The sequence below is a fragment of the Aedes albopictus genome, chromosome 2 (genome assembly GCF_035046485.1).
Source record: "Aedes albopictus strain Foshan chromosome 2, AalbF5, whole genome shotgun sequence".
In the NCBI taxonomy this organism is placed as follows: Eukaryota; Metazoa; Arthropoda; class Insecta; order Diptera; family Culicidae; genus Aedes; species Aedes albopictus.
In genome coordinates, this window is record NC_085137.1 from 21,731,601 (window position 1) to 21,757,718 (window position 26,118).

Sequence of the window (26,118 nt, forward strand, 5' to 3'; positions counted from 1 at the left end):
GAAATGAAGATTAAATCACGGGGTAATGATGCGATTACAAAGAGATATAGAAAAGATTTTTTATACGACTGCTTTGCATTTTTGCTCATTTGAATTGTAACAGTTAATTTATAGAAATATACAGAGAAGGTATGTGAAATCTCAAATGACTTTTGTCACAAAGAGATCATATATAGTTTGAGAATGTTATAATATTGCCAAACAATCATCTTGATTTTGATCAAGTTAGCTTAGACCTACATCTCTTTAAAATCAAGCATACATTGAGTTTATCTCAAACTTCATTTTCGTTTTGAATCCCAGGCGAAGCTTTTCCAATCCGTCAGATTTTACATTTTTGTGCTTCTATTTAGAAATTTAACTTTCATTCATTTCAAGCTGTGTTTTTAGTAAAAGTTGATTAAATAAAGTGTGCTCTGAGTGTAGAAGTCTCGTCTGCACGATTTGCACAACTAGATCTCCCAACAGCTGCAGGTATACCAAAATCTGATTGGCATCAAGATCTCGCTGGACAAGCTGTCTTCCGAGGAAGTCCGTATTTTTTACTTTGTACTCACACTTTTGTTTTTTTGAAAAGGTTACACAGCGTAACAAAAATTAACTTTTTGTCTGTCTCAAGAGCAAACTTATGTGTCTCCGAAGGATTTTGGGCCGCTGGATCCGAATCCGGGCTCAGATTTGCTCTAACACGTCACAATTTTGAGCTATACCTCAATTTATAGGGCAAAATATGCGATTTTGGGGTTTTTTGATTGCAAGCCATTAAGCAAGGAAATATTTTTTTCAAGCAATCAAAAGGTTAATTGGTCAGTTAACATCTAAATTAACGACTCATGCAAAATATTTCGTTTTACTAAATCGAATTTGATAGTTTTAAGCGATTTATGTTAGGTACGATATTTCCCATACAAGTCATCCTCCAAAAGTTGCATGCAAGTTTTCATACTAACATAAAATGCTTAAATCTATCAAATTTGATTAGGTAAAACAAAATATTTTGCATGAGTCGTTAATTTAGATGTTCATTGACCAATTAACCTTTTGATTGCTTGAAAAAAAATATTTCCTTGCTTAATGGCTTGCAATCAAAAAAGCCCAAAATCGCATATTTTGCCCTATAAATTGAGGTATAGCTCAAAATTGTGACGTGTTAGAGCAAATCTGAGCCCGAATTCGGATTCAGCGGCCCAAAATCCTTCGGAGACACATAAGTTTGCTCTTGAGACAAAAAAATGTTGCGCTGTGTTACTTAACTCGCAATTTAACAGATTTTTTACACCTTATCACTGAGCTTCGCAACATTGCTCTTTGTAGTTAGCGCACCCTGAGGCGAAAAATTCGAGAAACTAATTGTTCGTTTTTGGGGTAGTTACCCCTGAAGATGACACAAAACCCCAGCGTCGAAACGTCGGGCAAACAATAGACTTCGTTTTTCGTATTGAAGACTGCGTAGCCGTTTAATTCCTGCAGTAAACTTCTCAGTCGATCCGCCAAGAGATTGACTTTATCTTCACATTTTCGTCGCATGAGAAGTTCGCGTGGTCCGTGACCAGGCCATAGTATTGGAAGCCACTACTGATCTTTGCAACACCTCTATATTGATGATACTGCATCTCATGATAGCCAAACCGAAATACATTTGTTCTTCTTCCGAACACACCCGATACTACTACTCAGTCAATTTTGATCCAAATGACTTGATTTATTTACACAGATAGCACTAATCGTGGAAAGATGTGTATAAAATTTGATGAGAATCGGTTCAATATTGACGAAATTATGGCAGAAACTCAACCCGTGCAAAAACGAATCGAGTGTACTTTCTCTCCCAGATTGAAAACCAGTACATTTTGGGACACTTCTATGTAGCATTTCCAGCCCTAATCAGGGAAAATATGCCAAACCTAATTTTATTCTTCAAAAAAATATACTATATAATATTGTATATCAAAAGAAATTTGTACGTGCCAGTTCCAATAAAAATATTATGTATATTTTTTCCTGAAACCAACCACACTTAAGGTGCAGCAAATTAGAAAAAAAATAAAGAATAGTGTTCGGAAAAAAATAATTGATTTTTTGTATATTTTTTTTTTTTGAAAATTGGTAACTTTTGCAATAAAATACCTGGGGAACTTCCACATGATGTTCAAAAAGTGTAGAATTAGCAAAAATATATAAAAAAAATCAAAATATTTCACAAGCATGCGTTAAAAGTATGTATTTTCACAAGAAGATTTTTTTTAGGTTTAAGTACCTTGACTTTTAGAACATTGATGTTTTAAGACAGCCTAATAGCGTTGGGCAATTTTGAATCGAGGTTTTTGTTTCGATTTATCGATTTGTTGAATCGATGTTGAAGTCCCACGAAATCAACTGAATCGATGTTTTACAATCGATTTTTCTTTGGATTCAAAAATATTAAATTTCTTTTTTTTTTTTTTTCAGAATGATTCCGAATGGATCTCGAACATTTTTTTTTTGATAACCCCCCTCAGGATTCTAGTTGAGTGTTTCTTAATAATGTGGAAGTCTTAGGAACCCTCGCAGGGTTATGGGGCAATCTCTTGGGATTCTAATGACATGTCTTTCAATACTGCAGGAGAATTTATCTCAGGATTCTAGGAGAATAACTCTTAGGATTCTGGAAGAATCTGTCATCGAGTTCTGGGAACATCCGTCTAAGCATTCTGGGAGAATTCTGAGGAAAAACTTCTCTAAGGATTCTGAGGGAATCCATCACAGGATTCCGAGAGAATCCATCTCGGGAATCCCTCAGGATTCTGGAAGAATTGCTCTAACGATTCTGAGAGAATCCATGTCAGAAAACTGGAGTAATCTCTCCCAGAATTCTGGCGAAATCCTTAATAGAATTCAGGGAGAAGTCCTATTGGAATAGTTTTTCTCTCTCTTCCTATCAGAATTCTAGGAAATCTCTGGCTTCTAGAGGAATTCATTTCAGGATTTTGAGCTATTCCCTACCAAGGCTTCCTACCAAGGGTAAAATCCCTTTCAGGATTCTAAGAAATTTCTGGATGATCTGAGTTGATGCCTCTACGGACTCTGGAAGATTCTCACTTAAGATCCCACTCAGCATTCTCAAGAACTCTTCTCAGACTTCTTGAGAATCATACTCAGCATTCTTAGAATAGTGGCAAAATTCCTCTCAGAATTCTGGGGGAATTTTCTTAGGATTCTGGGGAAATCTACGGGTACTCTTCCCCAGATTCTCTGAAAATTCGGCTTTCTGGGGTAATCCCGGTCAGGATTCCAGGGAAATTTCTCTTAAGATTCTGTGGAACTTGTATCATGATTCTGGAGAAACCTTTGGAATTCTTGGGCTATATTTTTCAAGATTCTATGTCACATTCTTTCAGAACTAATAATTATTGAAGAATCGCTCACGAGATTCTGGTCAGAGTTCTCTAGAGAAATTTGGATTTTGGAGAAATCCTCGCATAGATTTTGTCATTCCTCTTAGGGTTCGGAAGAAATCCTTCTCAGCATTCTACGAGAATCCCAGTAGAATTCTGTTTTCTGTGTTCTGGAACAGTTGCTCCCATAAATCCCTTTCAGGATTCCTGGAGAATCCCTCTTAGTAATCAGGGAAAATCCATGACAAGATTATGGGAAAATTCTCTTGAGATTCTGTTGTAATAGTTTAAAGGATTCTAGAGGAAACACTCTCAGAGTTTTGCGACAATCCCTTTCAGAAGTTTGAGGAATGTGTGAGAATACCTCTCAGAGTTTCAGAGAATCCTTCTCAGGATGCTGGGGAAGTCCATTATAGACGTTCCCTTCCAGGGAAATCCTTATCAGATTTTCGAAAAAATCTCTCTTAGGTTTCTGGATATATTTTTCTGGAATTACCCCTTGCATGATCCCTCTCAAGATGCTGTAGAATTCTCAGGAATACCTTTCGGGACTCTGGAAGAATTATTCTCAGCATTCTAATGAATTCCACCCAGGATATTTAGAGAATTCTGGGAGAAAACTTAAAGGGATTCTGGAGGAATTCTTCCCAAGATTCAGGGGTCCTATCTTCCAGAATTCTGTGAGAGTATATCTCAGGTTTCTTTGGCAATCGCGCCCAGTATTTTGAGGGGACATTTCTCAGGGTTCCAGAATCCTTCTTAGGGTTCTAAGCTACCCTTACCAGGAAACAGGGTATTTTTTTTAAGTTTCTTGGGGAATTATCGTAGGAATCCTAACATCTTTTTATTTTGTGAGAATCTCTCTCAGTATTCTAGATAAATTTATCTCAAGAATGTGAAAGAACTACTCTTGGAATTCCTCTCAGGATTCTGGGATAATTCCTCATAGGATTCTGGAACATTTTGAGAGAATCCCAGGGGAAAGCTTGTCTTAGGAAACTGAGACTATCTATCACAGGATTCAGGGAGAATTCCTCTCGAGACTCTGAGACAATCCGTCTCATAGATAAAGAGTAATCTCTCTCAGGATTCTAGGAAAATCCCTAATTCAGTGAAAATTCCTACCAAGATACCGGAAGAGTCTTACTTTCTTTTCTAGATAATGTCGCTCAGGATTCTTATGTATTTTCAGCATTCTGAAGCATTGCATTGTCTGGAATTATCGCAGAAATGGCATTCTTGCTGGAATTTATTTTATGAGTTCTGCAAGAATGCATCTAATGGTTCTCTCGAAATCTATTTAAAAATACTTTTCTTCTCATGTACTTTTTAAAAATTTGTCGACGTTTACCTCCATGGATATCGCCAGAAGTTCCATTATGGATTATTTCAGGGTTCATCAATACTTAGAGTTATTTCAGCAATAATTGCTTCAAATTCTTACAGATATCACTTAAGAATGCATTTCTCTTCATGTATTTTGTTGAAAACTTTTCGAGCGATAATTTCAGAAATTTTTCCATGAATTTTCATTGGATCCTCTTCAAGTGTTTCTCAAAAAAAAAATCTTGGATTTTATCCAGGGGTTACTCCAGCAATTCCTCCAAATATTTCTTTGTTAGTTGCATTATTTTTCACAGAGCTTCGGAGATTCTTTCAAATGGTGGTAGTTTTGCTTCAGAAATTTGAAAACTTTTTCAGGAATTCTTTCAGAAATCATTGTTTATTTATAAATTCCTCTAAAAACGTTAAGAGATTCTTCTAGGGTTTCTCCATAAGTTCAAGCTCTTCCTGAAGAAAGGTTAGAAAAAATCCTAAGCAATCCTTGGTGGTACAGTTATAATTATGGATTTATTCAGACCTTTCAGAGTTCTTTCAGATTTTTCCGATGATGCTTCAGGAGTTTCTCCAAAGATTCTCTCAGCAATTTCAGCAGAAATTACCTCAGAATCTTTTCCTTGGAATTTGTTAAGGATTTTTTTCAAGAAATTTATTTATGGATAGCTGTAGAGGATTCTCCAGTTCTTCCATGTATGTTTTCCAAGATTCCTTCAAAAAACATTTTTTTTTCTCAGAAATTTCTCTTGTGGTTTTCAAAAGAATTCCTCCGGATTTATTTTTCTTTCTGCAGGATTTCGTTCGGAAATTTCCCCAGGACTTTCGTGTCTCTTCGAAAATGGCTAGGAGGCAACGAAGATCCGAACTTTGTATTTAAGTCTCGGTATGAACTCGCTCGTGACTATGTGACTATGTTCTTCAAACTAGAAGAAATCGATTATCAAATAATGAATGGAAGAAGTGCAGGTCTTGTAACCAAAGCAATCGTAATATTTCGTGGAATCTGTTGAAGAAATTCTTCTGAGAATTCCTCTAGAGGTATTTCCAGGAGTTTTCCGATAATTCCTTCGAAAAAATCTATCAGGAATACCTCGGAAAATTATTGAAGTATTTCTTCAAGAATTTGACCACAATTATTTCTACAGGGATTTTAGTAGACGGTTTTGTTTTTATTTCTTCAGAAACTCTTCAATGGATTTTTCTAGAAATCTCTCCACAATTTTCTAAAGTAATTTTCCCTTGGAATTACTTTCAGATTTCCTACAGAAGTTCCCCATGATTTTTCTCTAGGGAGTAAAGGGATACCTAGATGAGTTTTTTCGGGTGTTCTCCCAGGTATCCATCCAGGATTTCCTCCAGAGATAACTTCAAAAAATTTCTCCAGAAGTTTCAGTTCAAGAATCCCTCCAGGAAATTCTCAAGATTTATTATTGTAAATCTCCAAAGGTATCACCAGGAATGTTTGAGGGATTCCTTCAGATAATCCTCCAGGGATTTCATTAGAGGATTCTTTCAAGAACTCTCCCAATAATATTTTGAGCAACATCTGGAAAAACTTATGAAATAATCCCTGGAGAAATATCTGAAACAACTCTTGCAGGAATCTCTGAAGGAATCCCCCATGAGGTATTTGTTTAAGAAAATTCAGTAGCAAAATAATATAACATCTGGTAAAAATTTCTGCTGGATCCACAATGGAATTTATCAAGAAATTCGTGGAGGAATCCTATGAAGAAATTCCAGAGGAATTTTAAAGAAATTTTTGAAGGAGTTTTTGAAAAACTCCACGAGTTTTTTTTTGAAAATATCTTTTGTGAAAATTCCCGAGGAAATCCATAAATTCCGAAGAAGACTCTGGATATACTTTTGAAGTAGTTTCAGGAGGAATCCGAACAGGAAATTTTGAAGAATCCCTGAAGGAATTTCTAAAGAAATCTCCAGTAAAGCACATATTATTTTGGAAAGTTCTCTTGAATGAATCAACAGAGGAATACGTGAAGATATCCTAGAGAAATTGTTGAGGAAGATAACAATTATTGAAGGAATTGAAGGTATTGAAGGAATGTCCTGTCTAATTCACCGAAAGTAATAATGCAAAAATCTCTTGAAGAATTTCTGCTAGATTTTCTGGACGAATCCTTGTTCAAATTTTATTTTCAATGGAATCCCTAGATCAATTCCTGAACAAATCACTGGTTGATGTTTTTAAGAAATATCTGTACGAATTTCTGTTCTGGAAGAATTAATGAATGAAACTTTGAAAGAATTTATAAAAAATCTCTGTAGAAAATTCATGGAAAAAAATTCCGGAGGATTCTTTTTTAGCGAATCCCTAGAAAAATAACTATACTTATCATTGACGGAGTTACTTGAAAGAATTCTTGAAGTTATTTGTGTAGAAATTCTTGCGAGAATATCGGAAGGAAGATCTGGCGATTTTTGAAACAATTCCTGGAAGATTACAGAAAGGAATTCATGGAATAATTTTTGAAGGATCCCATGGAACAATTCTAGAAGGGATCTTAAATTTCTTAATGGAGTCGTTGGACAACAAATGGATTTCTGAAAAAATCTTTGGGTGAATTCCTAAGGATACAGATGGAAGCTTTTCCAGAGGAATTCTTAAAGAAGTTTCCGGAGGATCCTCTAGAGTAAGTTCTGAAGGAAATTCTAGAGGAAGATCTGAAGCAGTATATGAAACATGTTCCAAAAGAAATTCCAAGAGAAATCCATGGAAGGCTTCCGAAAAGGATTTCCTGGTGAAATCTCTAAAAGAAGCCGTGGAGAAATTTCAGAAAGCATCCATGGAAGGTTTTATGAAGGAGTTCTGTTATTGATTTCTGGGATAATCTTTAGGAAACTTTGCGGAAAAGTTCAAAGGAAGCTATTATTTTTCTAAAGGAATCCCTGGAAGAATTGCTTAAGGAAATCTAAGAGAAATCTCCAAAGGTATAACTGGTTGAATTTCTATAACATTCTCTGGAAAATTTTGTAATGTATATTTGCTTTTTGAATTCCATGTTCTTCTTGTATTCCCAGTGTACTCAACAGTTCACATGCCTTAAATTTCCAGCAGCGCCAGCGGAAGCCGTTTCACCAAACATATAAAACAAAGGCAAACGCTTTGGGCTAGCTCCCACCCCCACACTTTTGTTCCTTTTCGCTTCGTTTTCAATTCTTACACCCCTTTACCGTTTCAAACCTTTGTTTCTTTACTACTGTTCATCAACACCACCACTATGCAGGATAATAGGCAGCAAAGCAACTTCAACCCTTCCATTCTTCTGCATCCGACTCGATGATCCCTCCCTTTCATCAAACCAAGAAGGGCTCCACCGAAGCACCGAAGTGAACAAGTTCAAACGGGGTTAAACAACGCTTTTGCCAACAATTTATTCTTTTTTCATACCGCGCATTCCCGCTGCAAGCAAGAAATTTATGCTCCCACAGCAATTAAACCTTGTTCACGGATAGCTTGCCTTCCAGGTGAGCTGATTGTACCTAACTAACAGACAAGAGTCTACACTCGTGTACACATAGCAAGCTATGATTAAATATTTCATTTCCATCTCCGCCTACTACAAATTTGGGAGCTGCAAGGACTACGGCGCCTTCTAGTTGGTTTCAGCGGACAACTTGCGTACTTCGGTCGGTTTTTAGGGGGGCCGATTAAACTGTAAATTGCACTCGGAAGTGGCTTTCCTCAAACTTTCAAATCGTTTGATGGCACGTCAGAGAGCGGTAAATCATCCGCTGTCGAGAAGCCACTTTGCAGTAGGAGGTGGAGATTTTCACCTGCCGATATAGTTTATGACTGTTGACTCCAAGCCGCGCGACCACCGCCGGAAGCGGAAGTTTGCTGCCCCGGTTGTACGACACAACGGCTTAATTGTTTCTCCGGTAATAATAAACTTGTTGATACTGAAAATATAGGCTAATTGAATTCAGAAGAAAGTTGCACCTCTCTGAACAGTTAAATTTAAAACTACGCTTATCGCAAAATCCATTATTTCCCGTAAACGAGTCCATCTACGCGTGTCCTTTCCAGAGGACGATAGAACTGCGAACGCAGAAAAAGGACATCGTGAAAGCATCCCGACAAAAGTTTATACATTACGTGAAAGTTGTATCAACGAGAAACAATCTGCGAAGAACGAGCTTCCAGCACGCCCACCGCCCGAAGGCCAGATAATGTGCTATACACTGTATTCCGTTTTGTGCAGCCGTCAGCAAACGATAGAAATCGAGTTTTCCAAGTTCCGGCTCGTCGTCGCGTCGTCGTCATCCTCATGGCCAATGATTACAGAATGAACGCTACGCACGAGGACCACACTGCTGTCGAAACTCGAACCAGAGTGAAAGTTGATTATGCTTTGAATAACAATTGATTGCGGCAGTCACGGTTATAGTATACCTTGTGGTCCCCATCAGGGCGGGAAACTGGTCATGAGCGGGGACGAAAGTTTGTTCAATTACAGTTTGGAAAAGCTCGTTAAACCACCAAAAAGTAATTGTCATTCACGGCGGTGAATGGATATGGCAAGGAATTTAAATTTTGCGCCGTTCATTGCGAGGCTTCAGTTTTCTTCTATTTTGTGGCAAGAAAACCTGATATTTCTTAATATTTTTTAATAGATTTCTAGAAAGTAACCAGAGTTGTCATAAAAACTTGCGCCCATAAATGACGTAGCTTTTTTCAAGCGATTATTTACACCCCCTCACCCTCGTACCCTATAAATGACGTAGCTTGTTGAACGCAACCCCCCCCCCCAAAATGTTCATGTCGTCAAAAATTAAGAAACAGCACGAAACTTAGTTCTGATTTCAATTTCAACTTACATGTATAATAAATGTTATGAAAACCCACACCTTTCCAATCATGCATCTAGCGTGAATACCGAACAGCATTCTTCGCTCTTAACTTCGTCCGTAACCATCAATTCTTCCAAGTCATCGATCTCAAACCATTGTATTGCCGACTGCCAGATTCAGATCGCCGACATCAAGGCTGTAGGTGCAACCAGTGAAGATTAACACCAAAGCTAAGGACCTAATGAACCATCTATCGTTCCTGACATTTGGAGGACCCTGCAGGAATTACTTCTTAAATTATTCCAGCCCAGCAGTTCATTTCTCCATCTTCTGGGATTTCTCCAAGAATTCCCTTTAGGATTCCATTTAAAAATTCCTGCTCCAGAGATTCCTCCGAGAATGCCTTCTCCAGGAGATTTCTTTTCAAAGGTTCTTCTTGGAGTTAATCCATGGTTTCCTTCTGGAGTTTTTTCAAGATGTTCTTCTGTTGTCTTCCACCAGAAGTTTCTTCGGATATCTATCCAGGGATTTAAAAAGGAATTTCTTTTGAGATTCCAGCAGAGCTTAATTCTATGTTTCCTAAAGGAGTTCCTTCCGGGATTTCTCCAGAAGTTTTTTCTGGGTTTCCTTCAGGATTTATTCCCCATGATATTTATTGCGAAACTGGCAATCGCGCCAGGGCGAAAACGAATCAGTTCGAGTGAAATGACGAAGAGACGTGTTCCGATGGGAATAGAGGACGAAACAGTAAACAATAGTTCTCCACATGTGATGTGTTTATTGCGGTGTACATAAAACTCTATTTCATGATTAAAATACTTATCAAGCCATCGTTTAAAGCCTGTTAAGACAACGATTAGTGTCAGGTGTATTTTATATAGGTGAATGTAAAGTGAATTCGATTTAACAACATCTATTTCTGTTCTAGACTAAGGCCACATATTATCCAATTTGATAACCTATACTCATTGTCATAGACCAAATGAGATTTATTGAATGAACTTATATGCACAAAGTATGCACTTCTTGGCTAGTTGTGTCTTCACGCATGTACTTCCAAGAAATCTCTCCGAATAAAAGACATGTTTCAGGGGTTCGTTCAGAAATTCGCCCCCGGCATTATCCAGAAATTAATTCAAGCATTACCCCATCAAAGATTAATTCAAAAACTTTCTCAAAGAATTCCTCCGAAAATTCTCAAATCATTATTTCATTTTTTTTTTTTCAAAAATCGCGAAGAAATTTCTTCAGAAAACTTACCATGCCTTTGGAGATTTCTCTTAGAATTCTTTCAGAAATCCTGCAAAGCATTTCTTTAGAAAATTCATAGTTTTCGTTAGAGTTTTATCCAAATTTTTCCGATAATTGCTCTTGAAATATAATTAAGAATTTATTTATGAAACCATCTTTGAATTTCTAAACAAATTTATTTAAAAACGTCTCCAGGATTCCTTTTGAAAAAGTCTTCCACGAATTCATTTTGAATGTCCTTTTAGAACATCTTCCATAGATTGCTTCCGAAAATCCTCAACGATAACCTTCAAAATTTCTTCAAGAACTCCTCCAGAAAAGCTTCCATGGGTTTCATGGTTTCTTCAGAAATTCCTCTAAAGATTCTTTCAGGATCCCGAACGGAAATTACCTACGCACTTCGTTAGAAATGCTTTCAGCAATTTTTACAGAAAACCAAAAGTTCAGGATTGCTACAGAAATTTCACCGAACGCTTTTCTTGAGAAAATCTTCCTCAGACCTCTTAAGAAATTCTTCCAATGCTTCCTTCTGAAAATTTTCGAATTTTTTCTAGGGATTTATAAAGTAAAAACGTTTGGAAATTTCTTAAGGGATTGCTTCAGAATTTTCTATAGAACCCCTGAAATGGAAAAAATCAAGAGTATTAACAAATATTCTTTCAGCAAGTTTTCCAGAGATTTAGATATTCGAACAGGTATTGTCCACCGTAGATTTGTGCAGGAATTGCTCTAGAGATTACATATCAAATTCAAGGAATTTCTTCAGATATTCATCTAGAAAAATGTGCAAGGATTCCAGAGATTTTGGCATTATCACTTACATCAGGCAAGATTTTTTCCAGAGTTTCTTGCTGGAGTTCAAACAGAAACTTTATCAGTACTTCTCAAATTCCATGCATATTTCCAAAAAGTTCTCTGGCATTTCCTTCAAGCATAACCGTTAGAATTTCCCCACGAATTCTTGAAGGAATGTATTTAAAAATATTATCTAGAAATTTCAACAGGATTTTTTTTTTAGAGAAACTCTAACATTTTTTATCTATAAATCTTTACAGAAGCATATCTAGGCCTTTTTTCAAGAATTTCTATAGGAATTTCTTCAAAAGTACGTCCTTGTATCGCTCCAGAATTACTTAAAGAAATAATCCAAGAGTTTTATTAGAAAATTTAGCGAGGAATTCTTCTGCAACTGCTTGAGGGACACTTTCAAAAATATCACAAGAGACTTCTTCTGAATTATAGGATTTCTTTAGGAATTTCAACAACGGCTTACTTTCTTCAATATTTTTATTCATCTATTGTTTTATTTATTTATTTATTTTAATTACAAAAGTTCTTACATGGACATTCAGGAAATTTCCTCTAAAAATTTCCTTAAAAATTCTACAGAGATTCCTACGGGAATTCTTCCGAGGGTTCCTCTACGAATCCCTTGAGAAACTTCCTAATGATTCAGATATTTCTCCATGGATTTTGCAGATATTGCAAAAAAAAAAATGGCATATCCCTGAGGGAATTTCTAGAGAAATCTCTGGAGGGATTCTTGAAGAAATACTAAAAAAAAAACTCCTGATGATACCTTTGGAGATTCTTAGAAGAAGGTCTTAAAAGCTTTCTGGAAGGAATTTATTTAAAAAAATTTGAATGCATGGGAGGGAGAATAAATGTAGGCGAAACTGGATGCTTTTCCTCATAGAAATAATAGAAAATGCATTTCGTTTTTACAAAAAACTTTTTTCGAAATTTTGTTTAAAAATGGTTTTTGTAAAAACAAAAAATATTTCCAAGTAGGAAAAAAAATCAGGAGATACCTTGATCTTTCTTTTGAATGTGTATGAAAACCGATTTTGAAAAAAACTGCTGTTGATGGGGATCAGAGATAGGCACGCGACACTGCGTTCTTAGCAGCACAAAAAACACGACTGTTGGTGCAGTACAGCTTTAAACTGAAATATATTGTGTTATAATATGTTTAAGGTTACATTTGCATGCCTACTTACACATTCAGTGTTTGTGCGCGATCAAATAATCCCTGCTCGGCCCGATTCAGCTAGCCTGACCCTAACTGTAAATCGTGTTGTAAGCTTAAGTATTTGATAGTTTAATTGCATGTTTAATATCTTACTTTTTAAGAAGAAATGTAGTTTCACAAATTGGTTTTAGGCCTTAAGTTTTAACCCCTTCAGGAAACTGAAATTTTAGTAGATTTTAAGTAGGATTTTGACAATTAAGGTTTCGAATTCAGTAGCACTTACAATTATTCAATTAATGCAATAGTTAATAAAGAAAAAAGGGGAAAATGTCCACAAATTAGAGCTAGGATTCCGATTTCAATATTGGTTGCCCGGTTTGCCACTGTTTACCATGGATCTCGTCAAAATCTGATTTGTCATGGTCGCACGTCTTCGTTCTGTCATGTTCTCGGTTGGCAGATCAGATTCGCGGTTTAACCGAGAGGAGTCCGCCAACAGATCGTTTGAGGCAGGGATGCCAGCGGCAACAACTGCTTCGCCATTCAATGAAAAAAAAATAAAAAAAATACGTAAAGGCATTGTATTAAGAAACTCTTTGAACAGCCTTATTATTCGGAAGTGTTTCCGTGGAAAAATTACTGGAGAAATTTCTGAAGGAATTTTTGGAGAAATTCGTGCAGGAATTTCCGAAACAATCTTTTAATAATCTATGCGGAAATACTTGGAGGAATTGCATATGTACAAAGATACTGATGAATATCTTGAAGAAATCCCCCAATAAATTTCTGATGGATCCCTGCACGGTTTCTGAAGGAATCTCTGGAAAAGCTTCAGGAGATACCTCTGAATGAACTCTTTCGAGAATTTTTTATGCAAAATCCCTGACGTATTTCCTGAAGATTTTTTTTTGCAGGAGCTCCAGCAATTACAAAAAAAAACACGAAGGAATTCTTTATATAATCAATGAAAAATTTGATAACAAAAGGATTTTTTAATTAATCTCCGAAAGAAAAGTACCTGCGAGAACTGGAGAATTCAATGAAATTATTCTATGAATAATTCCTTGAAATATTCCAAGGAATATATTCTGAAGCAATTTCTGCAGGAATTTTTGAGGAATTTATGAGAAAATTCCTGAAGAAAGGTCGGAATAAACCCTAAGCAATCCTGCAATACCTGCAGGAACTTCTGTTCTTATGTACTTCTGTTCTTCTTAAGAAATACCAACAAGAACTTCTGTGGAAACCCCCAAAGGAACTCCCAGAAGAATGACGTGAGAATTTTCTAGATGATTTTTTTTAAATAAATACAAGAAAGAATCCCTGAATTTATGATGCAATAACCAAAGGAACAACTGGAGAAATTCCTACAAGTATTTTCAAGAAGAGTTCCAGGAAAAAATCTGAACTGAATCGTGGAAGAATGTCTGTAGCAATTAAGGAAAACATTTTCTAAATAATCCCAGGAGTTATTTCTGAAGAAACCCATGTCAAGACGGATTGATCTGAAAATGCTCTATTGCAAAACTCAAATGTAAGTCAGTTATCTATCTGTTACTGTTCTAAAATTCTCAAAGTATTAAAGACGATCTATTAATTCACATAAATGAATCATTTCTGACTAATCAGTAGAATTCAAAATCCTTGAAATGTTACACAAGGTCCGAGGATTACTATTAAAGAAGTCACTATAACTTGAAAATAGTTGGATGTGGGCGAAAAATGCAAATATCCATTTTAGATCACCCTAAAATTGAAAAGGGCCATTCTAATGGAACAATAAAAAATACGGGTTTAATATTTTACGATAAGAAACAAACCTACCTTTTTTTTTAAATTTAATGATCTGGTTTGCTTTCGAATGGCAAAACAAATGTTTTCATTGAGGTTGTTAAAAAAATAAAAATAATTAAAAACCGAAGCTTTTGATTATTCTGGACTAAACGATACATTTTGAGACTAAAAGTCCCACAGAATAAAAAGGCTAAAATTTGAAGTAAGGTTTTTGGAAAATTTGAATTATAGAGCATCTACCAGAAGCTCACGATCAATATTTCATTTCCTGAAACATCTTTAACTTTGCGATTTCTCTACTAGTTTCTGAGATATTGAGAGAACTAACCAATTTTAGTATGATTATTCGCCCTTTATTTTGTACCACAATCGATCTTCAATTTAACATACCACGAGAATGCAAATGTATATAAACGAAAAAAAGTATTCCTCAGGATGTATTGTACGCTATTTTTAGAACTGCATATGTTTTTCAATCTCAAAAACTTATTATTATCATAGTAACTTCTTGGTCTTAGGAAATTAGTCATTGTGACAGTGAGCTGATTAGGTGACTATTCGAAACTAGGTTCCTTTGACAAATTGTTACTTTTGTGCGTCGTATGTATTTACCATCTCCGAATGTGTTTCACTTGAACTTTTTCTCATTTATTAATCAACAAAGTTTTCTGTCTTTTCATTTTTACAAATTTCCATACTTGATCAGGCAGGCTTGAAGAACGATAGCGGAACAAAATAAAGGGCGCATAATCATACTAAAATTTGACATTTTCTTCAATATCTCAGAAATTAGAAGATGTATGGCAATTTCAGTGCACATTTCGCCCTCTTGGAACCCTAGAATCACCGATTTAGTCTAGAACAATTATCGGGGTTTGGACATTTGAAACTTTGCATAAAAATCACATACGCCCTTTGAGCCACCCCTTAAATATCAACCGAAATCGCTTATTTTTGCACATCTCACATATTTTGACCAGAAGATCGATTTCCAATTGGGAAATTGTATCCCAGATAGATTTTTTAAAATCAGCCCACCCTAATAAACTATGTATTATATGAGTGCAGTAAAAGAGCTGCCCCATTCGCCTTCAAATAATACCAATCTTACAATTTCAATTTCACCCAGAGGATATAAGTACTCAACCATCCTACAAGAAAATAGGTTCGGATTCTCCAGTCAGATGCATCGAAAGCCGTCCTACCTTTTTCCAGCTCAGTGGGTGGAAAAGTGCTTTCGTCTTCACTGCAACGGCTGTTGTTCTTTGGCACCCCTACCATTCCTTGTACCCACCAAGGAACCTATTTGAAATTGTATTAGACGCCAAGTGTCTGCACATGAAAGTTTTGTTTCGAGATGAAAGCGATAGTGATTGCAGCAGCTAGACCACTACCGAAGGAGTCAGGTTCACAAACTTCTGTGTGGGGGTCCTACTTGGGAAACTTCAACACTATCTAATTTTATGACACTTCTGCCTCAGACTGGACTTTGAACGACACGGGGGGGTTATTGTCTTTCCGGCTGTCTTGTTTAATAATGTTGAGTGCTCGGTGGATAAAGTGTGTCTGGCTTTTTCTAATTGAAGTTTGGTATTTGCTGTGCAATAAATAAGACGTTTTAAGATAAGGTGATACTTAAAGAGGTTGGAGCGTGGATGAAAATCAACCTATTAAAATAAGTAGACTCTAAATGTTTGAATCTAGCAATGGTACAAGAACTACATAGAACATTTTTCAATGAGTTTTCTTACGAATTACAATACTAACCAGTCATTCACTTTAATTTATCGTCTCAATTTGAAACATCTCTCAGAACATCTAGGTGTGAAATTCAATACTCTGCAAATGACCCATTAATTGATTCTAATTAAAATGTTTAACTGTTTCGTCCTCTTTGTGTATGGGTAGCCATTTTCCGGGTACTCCTATCTTCCGCTTCCGAAAACTTCGATCCGACCCGAACCGAACGCACCCATCACAACCGGAAACTCGCCCCGTGGGCAGAAAAACAATTTCTATCCCTCAAATAATTCACTAATTAATTGCACCACTGAAAAAGCGGTGCGTTTGATCTCTCTCTCCCAATTTGAGGCCATGATGCCTTCCGGTGTTTTCCGCAACCGAAATTATCCCATTTTCTGCCCACCCTTGCACATCCCTGGAGAGAAAATGGAACGTACCGGCTACCCGGTAGGATAACGAACCGTGATGGGGATTCCGGGTTGGGAGGTCGATGATCTCATGGATGCCTTTTTTGCCACGCCACACTGGGATTTATTTTGGGAGGCCTTCTGGATATTTTTTTTTTTACTTTTGACGAGGCACGATTTTTCATTCAACGTTTGACAAACGACTTTCCCCTGATATGCTGCAAGCAAACTTCAAACGCTTGGCAAATAGGTAATGTAAACTTTAATCTAAATCGAGCGAAATCTGGGTCAAACACTCGAAAATAAGCTCGGTGATGAATTGCTTGGCATGTCTCCGATGCCCACCCCCCACGATGGATCGGTTGAAAGCAGAGGCAAGAGAAAAAGTATATCCTGGAATTATACAAAATGAAAAAGGAAAACAAAACTCTGTTTGCGGAAAATTTCATCTTCCATTTCGATAAGTTGATGCTCCGCCACGTCGCGCCCGTTCCATTTATCTTCTTCACCCGAGGAGGAGGAGGGTTGTCGCGTTGGTTATTTATTGGACTTGTATGCGGCTTTCTGATGTGACTCCACAAAATAGACGGCCGGACGGATTGAGAGGATGGTTCAACCACGATGGCATGTTTTGGAAAACGGTTTCGAAAATTGTTATCGGTTTTCAAATGGCGAATCTATGGCGCATATTAGCGGTCCCAATTACAAACTGTCAATCGACGGATATTTATGACCCGATTGTGTGTGTGAATCGGTTGATGTCGTTGGTTTTATTGGAAAGGAGTGATGGTAACTTTTACCCAGACGGAGGATGTCATATCGTTTTGGGGCAATTTATGGAAAGAATATCTATCAACGATGAAAATGCTCTCTAAGTAGAATGAAACGAAACATTTATCAAATGAAATTTCAGGAATGATGCCGCTCTATTAGGAGTTTACATGTAAAATGGTTAAACGATTGAATAAATAAAGCTGGCAATAAAACCAATTTCTACATCACAAGCCACTGAAAACCGCTGCTAGGGTATGTGTGCCATCAGTAATCTCACGTTCCCATTTTTATCCTATTCGAAAACAAGCGATTACGGCACCGATTGATTCCGTTCTTTCTGTTTTCATGGGTGCTCACTTCTAACAAAAAATACAAAAATAAGAAACAAAACAAACAGCGCTTCAACCTCTTGTTTTTCGTAGGATTAAAATGGGAGCCACATGCTTAATAAGGGAACTAATACCCTATAAGATTGTCTTCCAACCAAGTGGAACGCTATAGAGATTTTCAAAGCAACATTGCATTGAGAGGAACGATTGAAGGTGTGGCTTTTCTACGGAATTATTTACGCCCTTATCCCGTAAACACCCGGGACGATCTTCTTTTAAAAGAAATGCAATATCTTCCTTGTTTTAAAATATTTTACCCTGGAGTCTTTTAATATTCAAGGGGAATAGTTGTGCTCAGAAATACATACTTCATTCCCCCGTTTGCTGGTAGCCGAAAATACGTGGCTTATTTTTGTATTTTTTGCCTTTCTCGTACACCAAGGTGTACCGAAAGGCTATATGTTCACTCCAAAAATGAAATCTTGATCGAACCCCCGGAGGGCCAAGTCTTATATACCAATCGACTCAGCTCGACGAGTTGAGATGATGTCTGTGTGTGTATGTGTGTGTGTATGTATGTATGTGTGTGTGTGTGTGTGTGTGCGTGTGTATGTGTGTATGTGTACAAAAATGTCACCTCACTTTTGGATAGTAAATATCATCCGATTTCAACGCTTTATATTTCAATCGACGCGGAATATTGTCCCATTGTTTCCTATTGAAAATGGTTTGAATCGGTCCAGCCGTTCCGGAGTTATGGCCATTTAGGTGTTCCGGATCGGTACCCCAGGAAAGGGCCAGATATGAAATTGCAACAAACCCATGCATGCGACCCATCAAACCACGGCATTTTCGATTATCTGATGAACGGTAAGCAGGAAAATAGTCGCAGACTATATCTGAACCGGTAGTGTTCCAGAACCGGTTCCGGGTGTCCCGCCGGAAGTGGCCAAATATAAAAGTGAAACAAACCCATGTATGCGACACATAACACATGCATGCGACACATCAAATCGCAGCTTTTTCCATAACCTGATGAACGGTAAATAGGAAAATAGTGCACTATATCTGAACCGGTAGCATCCCGAAACCAGTTCCCGATGTCCCGCCGGAAGTGGTCTAATTCATACATGCGACACATCAAATCGTAGCCTTTTCGATAACTTGTACGATCAGCAAAAAAAAATAAGCAAAGCCCACATTAGAAACTACTGATAGTGTTCCGGAATCGGTTCGAGGTGTCTCGCTAAAAGTGGCAAAATGCAAACAAAAATTCGCGACACATCAAATGGCATTTAAAGTATCCTGATGAATGGTTACAAAGAAAAAATATCTCAGATCATGCTTGGGAGAACTAGTAGTGTCCCGGAATCGGTTCCCGGTGTCCCTCCGGATGTGGTCAAATGTAAAAGGGAACCAAACTCCATGCATGCGCTTCATCAAATCGCGGTTTTTTCCATAAGCTGATGAACGGTTATTAGGAAAATTAGCTGAGATTACGTAAGAGACCACCGCCAGTGTTCCACAACCAGGTTTCAGGTGTCCCGCCGGAATTGGTCAAATGTAAAAATGAACCATGTAAATTTTCCAGAACCGGTTAGGAGTGTCCCACTGGAAATGGACACATATAAAAGTGAATCAAACCCATGCTTGCGGTACATCAAATCGCTTTTTTGTCAGTAACCTGATGCATGGATAATAAGAAAATAGACACAGTCCATAGAAGTTACCACCGGTAGTGTTTTTAATTCCGGGTAACCTGATTAACAATTTTCATAAACTCAGACCACATTTAAATATACCGGTAATGTTCCGGAATCATTTCCGGGGGTCTCGTAAGCAATACAAAATAGACTGCCCAAGAAACAATTTTTGCTTTAAGAAATGTTTCTCAAAGCAACGTTATTAAACTGGAAGTCGCATTATGTTTGAATAATTTTGAAATAAAAGTGTTCTTCAACTCTTGTTCGCCCAAAAATGAGAATCTATTCAACGTCAACCGTTCTATAAGCACGACGAAATGAATGTTTATCCAATGATCGTACATCGGTTGTGAAACTCTTGTTCAACGTTAGAACCATCAGCAATTTAAACAAACATCATAAACTTTACTTCAACGTTTATTAAACAATGTTGTATGACGCTATTTGTTTAAACATTTAAGAATGGTTTTAGAAACCGTTATTGCGCAATAGCAGCGTAGCGCATTATAACACGCTTTCTTCGATATTTATTCCACCATAATACAATCAAAACATGCTGGAGCCGTGATACAACTTACGAAATTTATTTCTATCTATAGATATGATTTTATAATTGCTACAAAAACGATTCTTAAACGTTTCTTCAACATCATGTTACATCATGTAACAATAAAATGAGAAAATGATTTAACTTTCAACATTTCTGCATTTGTGTCTGGAATAGCTCTCTCTGATTATGTACCCCCAACATCTTTATTTTATTACATTTTAACAAATCACATTAATGGAAAGACTCGAACTCTGGATCTTTGGGTTCACACTCGTCTGCATCCGCTCTGCTTCAATCCAAATTACATGAATCGGCAGATTTGAAGCAGTATATAAATATTCAATTCCTGAGTCGAATACATTACCGTACATATGCTGCTTATACATTGCTTACATATTTTATTCAACTAATTGTCTTCATAAACATTGAAGTTGATCAATGTTTGAATAATTGTAACTGCAACGTTTAATCATAAGGCATGCATGCTAATTATTTTGCTAGTCTGTCAGTAATTCGCGGTGTTGTGTTGTAAGATTGGTGTCGCTTCGAACTTTTTTTTAATTGAACGTCCAAATAAGAGAACTTTATTTTCACTGCTCCTGTTTTGTGTCGGGAGGAGAATGTGTAAAACTTGTGTATATCTCCAGGCAACTATAAGATATGGACATAAGGAAGATAAGCCCGGTTTGACCGGTGGCAACAAAGTGGATAGAGTACTTTACTATTACTTTAGAGCTTTTAGTAGAACTTGTTACACTGGAACCTCTTTTTATGCACATGGCTGGGACTGCATAAATTAAAAATGTGCATAAATTAAAAAAGGCATAAAAAGAGGGAAATTTATGCATAAATTAAGTTTGGGCTTTAATTAGAAAATCTAGTTTAAGAGAACAGATCTTGCTCCTGGGCAGATGAGGTGGGGCTAAGGGGGTTTCCAGAATGTTCCCAGAGAGCCCAAAAAGGGGGTTCCAAGGGGCTTCAGGGGCGTTTTAAGGGGTTGTTTCAGGGGGTTTGATGAGCCTTACAAGGGTGTTATGTCAAGATTTATTGGTGTTTTCATGGGATTACGGAGAATTCTGGGGTATTTCAATAGTATTAAGTGGGTTTCAGGGGCGTTCCAAGGGGCTTTAGGGGCAATTCAAGGAATCTCAGGAGACTTTAAAGGGCGTTGCATGAGGTTTGAGGGGCGATTTAAGGTATTTTAGAGTCTGCTCTGAAACTTCCTGAAATGCCTCAAAAATCCCCCTTGAACCCCCCGGGGACCCCATGTAACGCACCTGAGAGGCTTCGAAACCCCTGAGAACTTCTCCGTAACGCTACCGTAACGCCTCTGAATCCTCCGAAAATTCTCTGAAACGCCTTGAAATGCCTCCAGAATCCCCCTTAAACCCCCTCGGACCCCATGTAACGCACCTGAGAAGCTCCGAACACCCCGAAAACTCCTCCGTAACGCATAAGTAACGCCTCTGCATCCAGCCGAAAATGCTCTGAAACGTCTTGAAATGCCTCCAAAATCCCCCTTAAACCCCCTCGGACCCCATGTAACGCACCTGAAAGGCTCCGAACACCCCGAAAACTCCTCCGTAACGCTTCCGTAACGCCTCTGAATCACGCCGAAAATGGTCTGAAACATTTTGAAATGCCTTCAAAATCCCCCTTAAACCCCCTTGGACCCCATGTTACGCACCTGAGAAGCTCCGAACACCCCGAAAACTCCTCCGTAACGCATAAGTAACGCCTAAATTAAAAGTGCATTAAAAAAACATGCATAAAAAGAGGTTTTAGTGTACTTCAGACTCTAGTTTAATTTAAAAACACTTCACTAATACTTCACTTTTGCAAAAGAAAATAAAAAATGAATAACTCTTTTAAAGAAAACTAGAAAGGACGAGCAAATTCCTTTTAATTCTACTACTGTGCTTATCTTCGGACAGATAGGCCTATTTCGTCTGTGACTTACAGACTTCTTCAGTGTCAAGTGCTCGACTGAAGAAAACCTCGCATTCGTTGTGGTATTTATACTAGGAGTGCATGTGTAGGTACGTGTGTGGGTAAAAGTGTAGGTATAAAAATGTAGGTACAAAATTGTAGGTACAGATTTGTAAAAAAGGGGGGGGGTGTATCTACCTGTTTGAAAACAGGGTGTCAATAAGATACCTAAAGCTAGGGAAAATTCCTACCGATTTGGTAGGTAGTCAATTGTTGTTTGTTGTGTTATTTTTTCCTGCCGATTTGGTAGGTAGTCAATTTGTGTTTTGTGTATTGTGTAATGTTTTGTGTGTGTTAGGTAAAAATTTAAACAGCCACGTGTACCCATTGCCCTGATCCTTGTTAAGTAGTTTTTTATTGTTTTGTTTGTAAATTTCTAAACTTTCTGCAACATCAAGTTTCCATGGGTTTGTAATGTGTCGTAAGAGTTTAATATTTGAAGTATTCAAAAAATGTCCTTCATTGAAAATATGTTCAGCAACTTTAGATTTAAAATGATGAATGAGTCCCTTGTCTGTGTCTTTGTGTGCTTTTGATACTTCCGTTATGTGTTCTTTGAATCGTGTGTTGAGTGTGCGTTTTGTTTGTCCTATGTATATTTTGTCACAGTGATTACATGTTACTTTGTAAACACCAGATTTTGTTAAGTTGTCCAACGGGTCTTTCGTAGATCCTAAGAGAGTTTGAAGTTGGTTAGCTTTGCTTGTGAAAACTAATTCAAAACCAAACTTTCTGAGAATTGGTCGGAGTTTTTTGGTGTCATTGTTGTAGTTCACAGTTATCCGTTTAAGTGTAGGTTCTGTCCGTGTCAGTGTAGTCAAAGAACGTCTGTATTGTTGTTGTGTCTTTTTGTTGATGATCTGTTGTATTGTTTGTTTTGTGTAACCGTTCAACTGTGCTGTTTCGAAAATGTAATTAAGTTCTTTCGTTTTTCCTGTTTCACTAAGTGGAAGTGTCTGCATTCGGTGTATCATGTGATTGAAGGATGCAATTTTGTGTTGATGTGAGTGATTTGATGAATTTGGAATAGTGCGTTGAGTGTGTGTCGGTTTTCTGTAAATTTCGAAGGAAAGTGTTGATTCTTGTTTTACGATGAGTATGTCCAAAAATGGTAGTTGGTTGTTCTGTTCAATTTCACAAGTGAATTCGATGTTTTTGTGTGCATTATTGATATTGTTCAAGATTTCAGGTAAAAGATGTTTCTTAACAATGCTAAACACGTCGTCAACGTATCTCCACCAGACTTCAGGAAGCTGTTTGTTGTTTTCTAAGCGTTTTTCCAAATTTGCCATAAAAATTTCACTTAAAAATGGAGAAAGTGGATTGCCCATGGGGGCATAGAGTAGATTGTCAACACCAAACAGAGGAGCCGCCTAGGAGCCGCCCAGGATCCACTTCAGCTTTTTTTTTCTGGTTTTTTTTTTGTTACCGATTTTGCTGCCGTTGAAGCGTGTAGTGTAAAAGGTAAGTCATAATGTTTTTAAAAGTGTGAAGAGTGTGATATTTAGAGCTGCTGCAAGAAGTTTGTTTGGTCTTCAAGCTTGTAGCCAGCCGCGGTTGCTCTTTTTAGGCTCCTAATCAGCAATCGTGTTTACAAAAAGGGGCAGGGCAAACAACGATAATTAAGTGACACAGTACCACTGCTAATCAACATTGCTTGAATAAAAGTGTACCATTTGTATTGAAGAAACATGGTAATATCTTGTTGTTAAGCTATATCAGTGTAGTTGAATAAAATGACCAAGCAAAAGTTGTTAAACTTTAAATAAGCTATTTGTTCCATTGAAGATCTTATGTGGAATAACGGCATCTAATACGTTGGAAGCAGCTTGTATTCTATCATTATTAGAGCACTATTGAACAGATGATGTGAATACTTAAGCAACTGTTTTTAAACTTTTATACCATTGGTTATTCAATGAGCAGAAATATGTTCAACTAACGTGAAGTTTCCACTGCATGAAACATTTATTCGCCATTTTGTTCAACATGAACTCTTGTACAACTGTCGGCGCCTTTTTTTTTATTCTTAATCACTTAACCTAATTTACAGCTCTATTGTCCACTAGGGCACTACGTGAGCGACTTCAATTCACAGCTGCACCTACAGTATTGTACAGCGCCTAGATGTATTCTATTTTACTTTAATGAACTGGCTGCCTTTCTGCTGCTTTCACTTTTCTACTACATGGTAGAATGATGAGCACAAGGATGATGGATGGCCGTTGTTCCTTTCCAGTCCGATTGGGGGTCCATTATGAGTAGTAGTTCGCCGATTTCCAGGTATCCGGGTCCGTTTGAGCCATGGGGCTCAGAAGAGGGTCAGTGTCAGCCGCTCTCGGTGAAGAGCAACTGACGAAAAATTGCAAGTGCCGGGGCTGGGAATCAAACCCATGACCATCCGCATATGAAGCGAACGTGTGATCAACTACGCCACGGGCCCCGACTATCGGCGCCTTTGTAGCACATTTAATCAACTGACATGCTTATTAATGATTTTGAATTGTTACTTGGGTGAGGCTACATAAGAGGCTACCGGTGGTGTTGCAGAAGCGATGGATATGTGTAAGAGAACCAAAAACCTAAAAAAAAACAAAAGCGATCTCGTTAAATCACACATTTTTTGATACCTGAGACGTAAATTTACAGTAGGATGGGTCAACGTTGTATGGAAAAATTAAAATTCAAGCGCATCAGCCCCGAACATTCTTTTAAATCTTAATTTGCGTCTAAAATTACTGCGCAAAATGTTGATGCGACTGGAGGGCGAGCACTGTAATGTTGTTTATATTTGAATGTGATATAGCATTGGCAATTCAAATTACTACATTACAAATTTTACATGGATCTTGTAACAAATGATAATAAAATATAGCATAAAGTGTGCAGATTAAACTTTGTCAAAGTGATCTGTGAAAAAGTTAAATCCTGGCTAGTAATTGTCATCTTGGTAGTCAAATCAGCCTCCAGTGAAGGTGGTCAAGCAGTCAATTAAAAGGTCTTATACTTTTGGCTCTGCCCATACGTTGAACATAACGTCGGAATAAGTGCCCCAATTCGATGATGACCTTGAATTTCTAAATAAAGTATTCTCATGATTCAGAAATTCGTAGGTGGTACAGTCCCAGATCGCCGTTATGAGCATTTCCTCTGTCTCGTCCGTTACCAAAGCACAGAGATTTGGGGCTGATCACTGGCTCTAAGGCAAGATTGATTGCTTCGATGGAAAAATTATGAGTACATATTCGACGAGAAAGGCACTATCACCACTAGGTGGATTAATCTGGGTTTTTTTAATCAATTTTACATGTTTTTGCTCAACTTTCATCGTTTTGCAAATCATCAATTGTTTTGACTACCCATCATAGTCTGTTGAAGTTTTATCCCAGAACTTTTCTAGAGCCTCCAAAGTACTCCGATCGCGATCGGTGTCTTCAATGAAAATTTCACCGCCTTCCGTAAACTTCAGGAACCTTGCTCGGTTTATGTTGCTGAGCTGGCAGCAATCAACTTCGCTTTGGGGATGATTTGCAATATGCCCGTAGACCATTTCTTCGTCTTCTCGGATAGCCTTAGTTCGATTGAGGCACTCCGGTCGATGAAACCTGTAAGACATCCATCTTATTTTCTTACAAAAATAAAGGAGCAGATGGGTGCACTGGTCGAAAGATCATACAAGATTACTTTTGTATGGGTCCCCTCACATTGCTGAATTTATGGCAATGAGAAGGCGGACTCTCTTGCAAAGGTGGATGCACAGGAAGGTGAGATCTGTGATATGTAGAAGAATTTCACACGATGCATTTTTCCATTTTGTTCGCCAGAATTCTCTTCAAAGTTGGCAAAATGATTGGCGAGATGGCCAGCTGGGACGGTGGTTACATTCTATTACATATTCCTAATGTTTCTTTGCGAGCGTGGTGGCATGGTTTGGATTGTAAGTCGAAATTTCATTCGCGTCATGTCAAGGCTTATCTTCAACCATTACACGCTAGACGCGCATTTATTCAGGATTAACCTCACGTTGAGCAATGTTTGTACTAAGTGCGGTTCCGATTATGATGACATCGACCACGTAGTTT

General features: G+C 37.5%; 1 protein-coding gene and 1 long non-coding RNA gene across 2 annotated transcripts in view; both read right to left on the reverse strand.

Moving 5' to 3' along the window:
* Window positions 1-26,118, reverse strand: part of LOC109429600 (protein sickie) — a gene marked incomplete in the record, with an annotated part of 611,771 nt that overhangs the window by 579,016 nt on the left and 6,637 nt on the right.
* LOC109409306 (uncharacterized) lies at window positions 12,633-13,167 on the reverse strand. Its single transcript, XR_003896543.2, has 4 exons — window positions 13,031-13,167; window positions 12,901-12,965; window positions 12,776-12,840; window positions 12,633-12,721 (listed from the first exon to the last, which is right to left on the reverse strand). It is a non-coding gene; the product is annotated as an uncharacterized LOC109409306 (long non-coding RNA).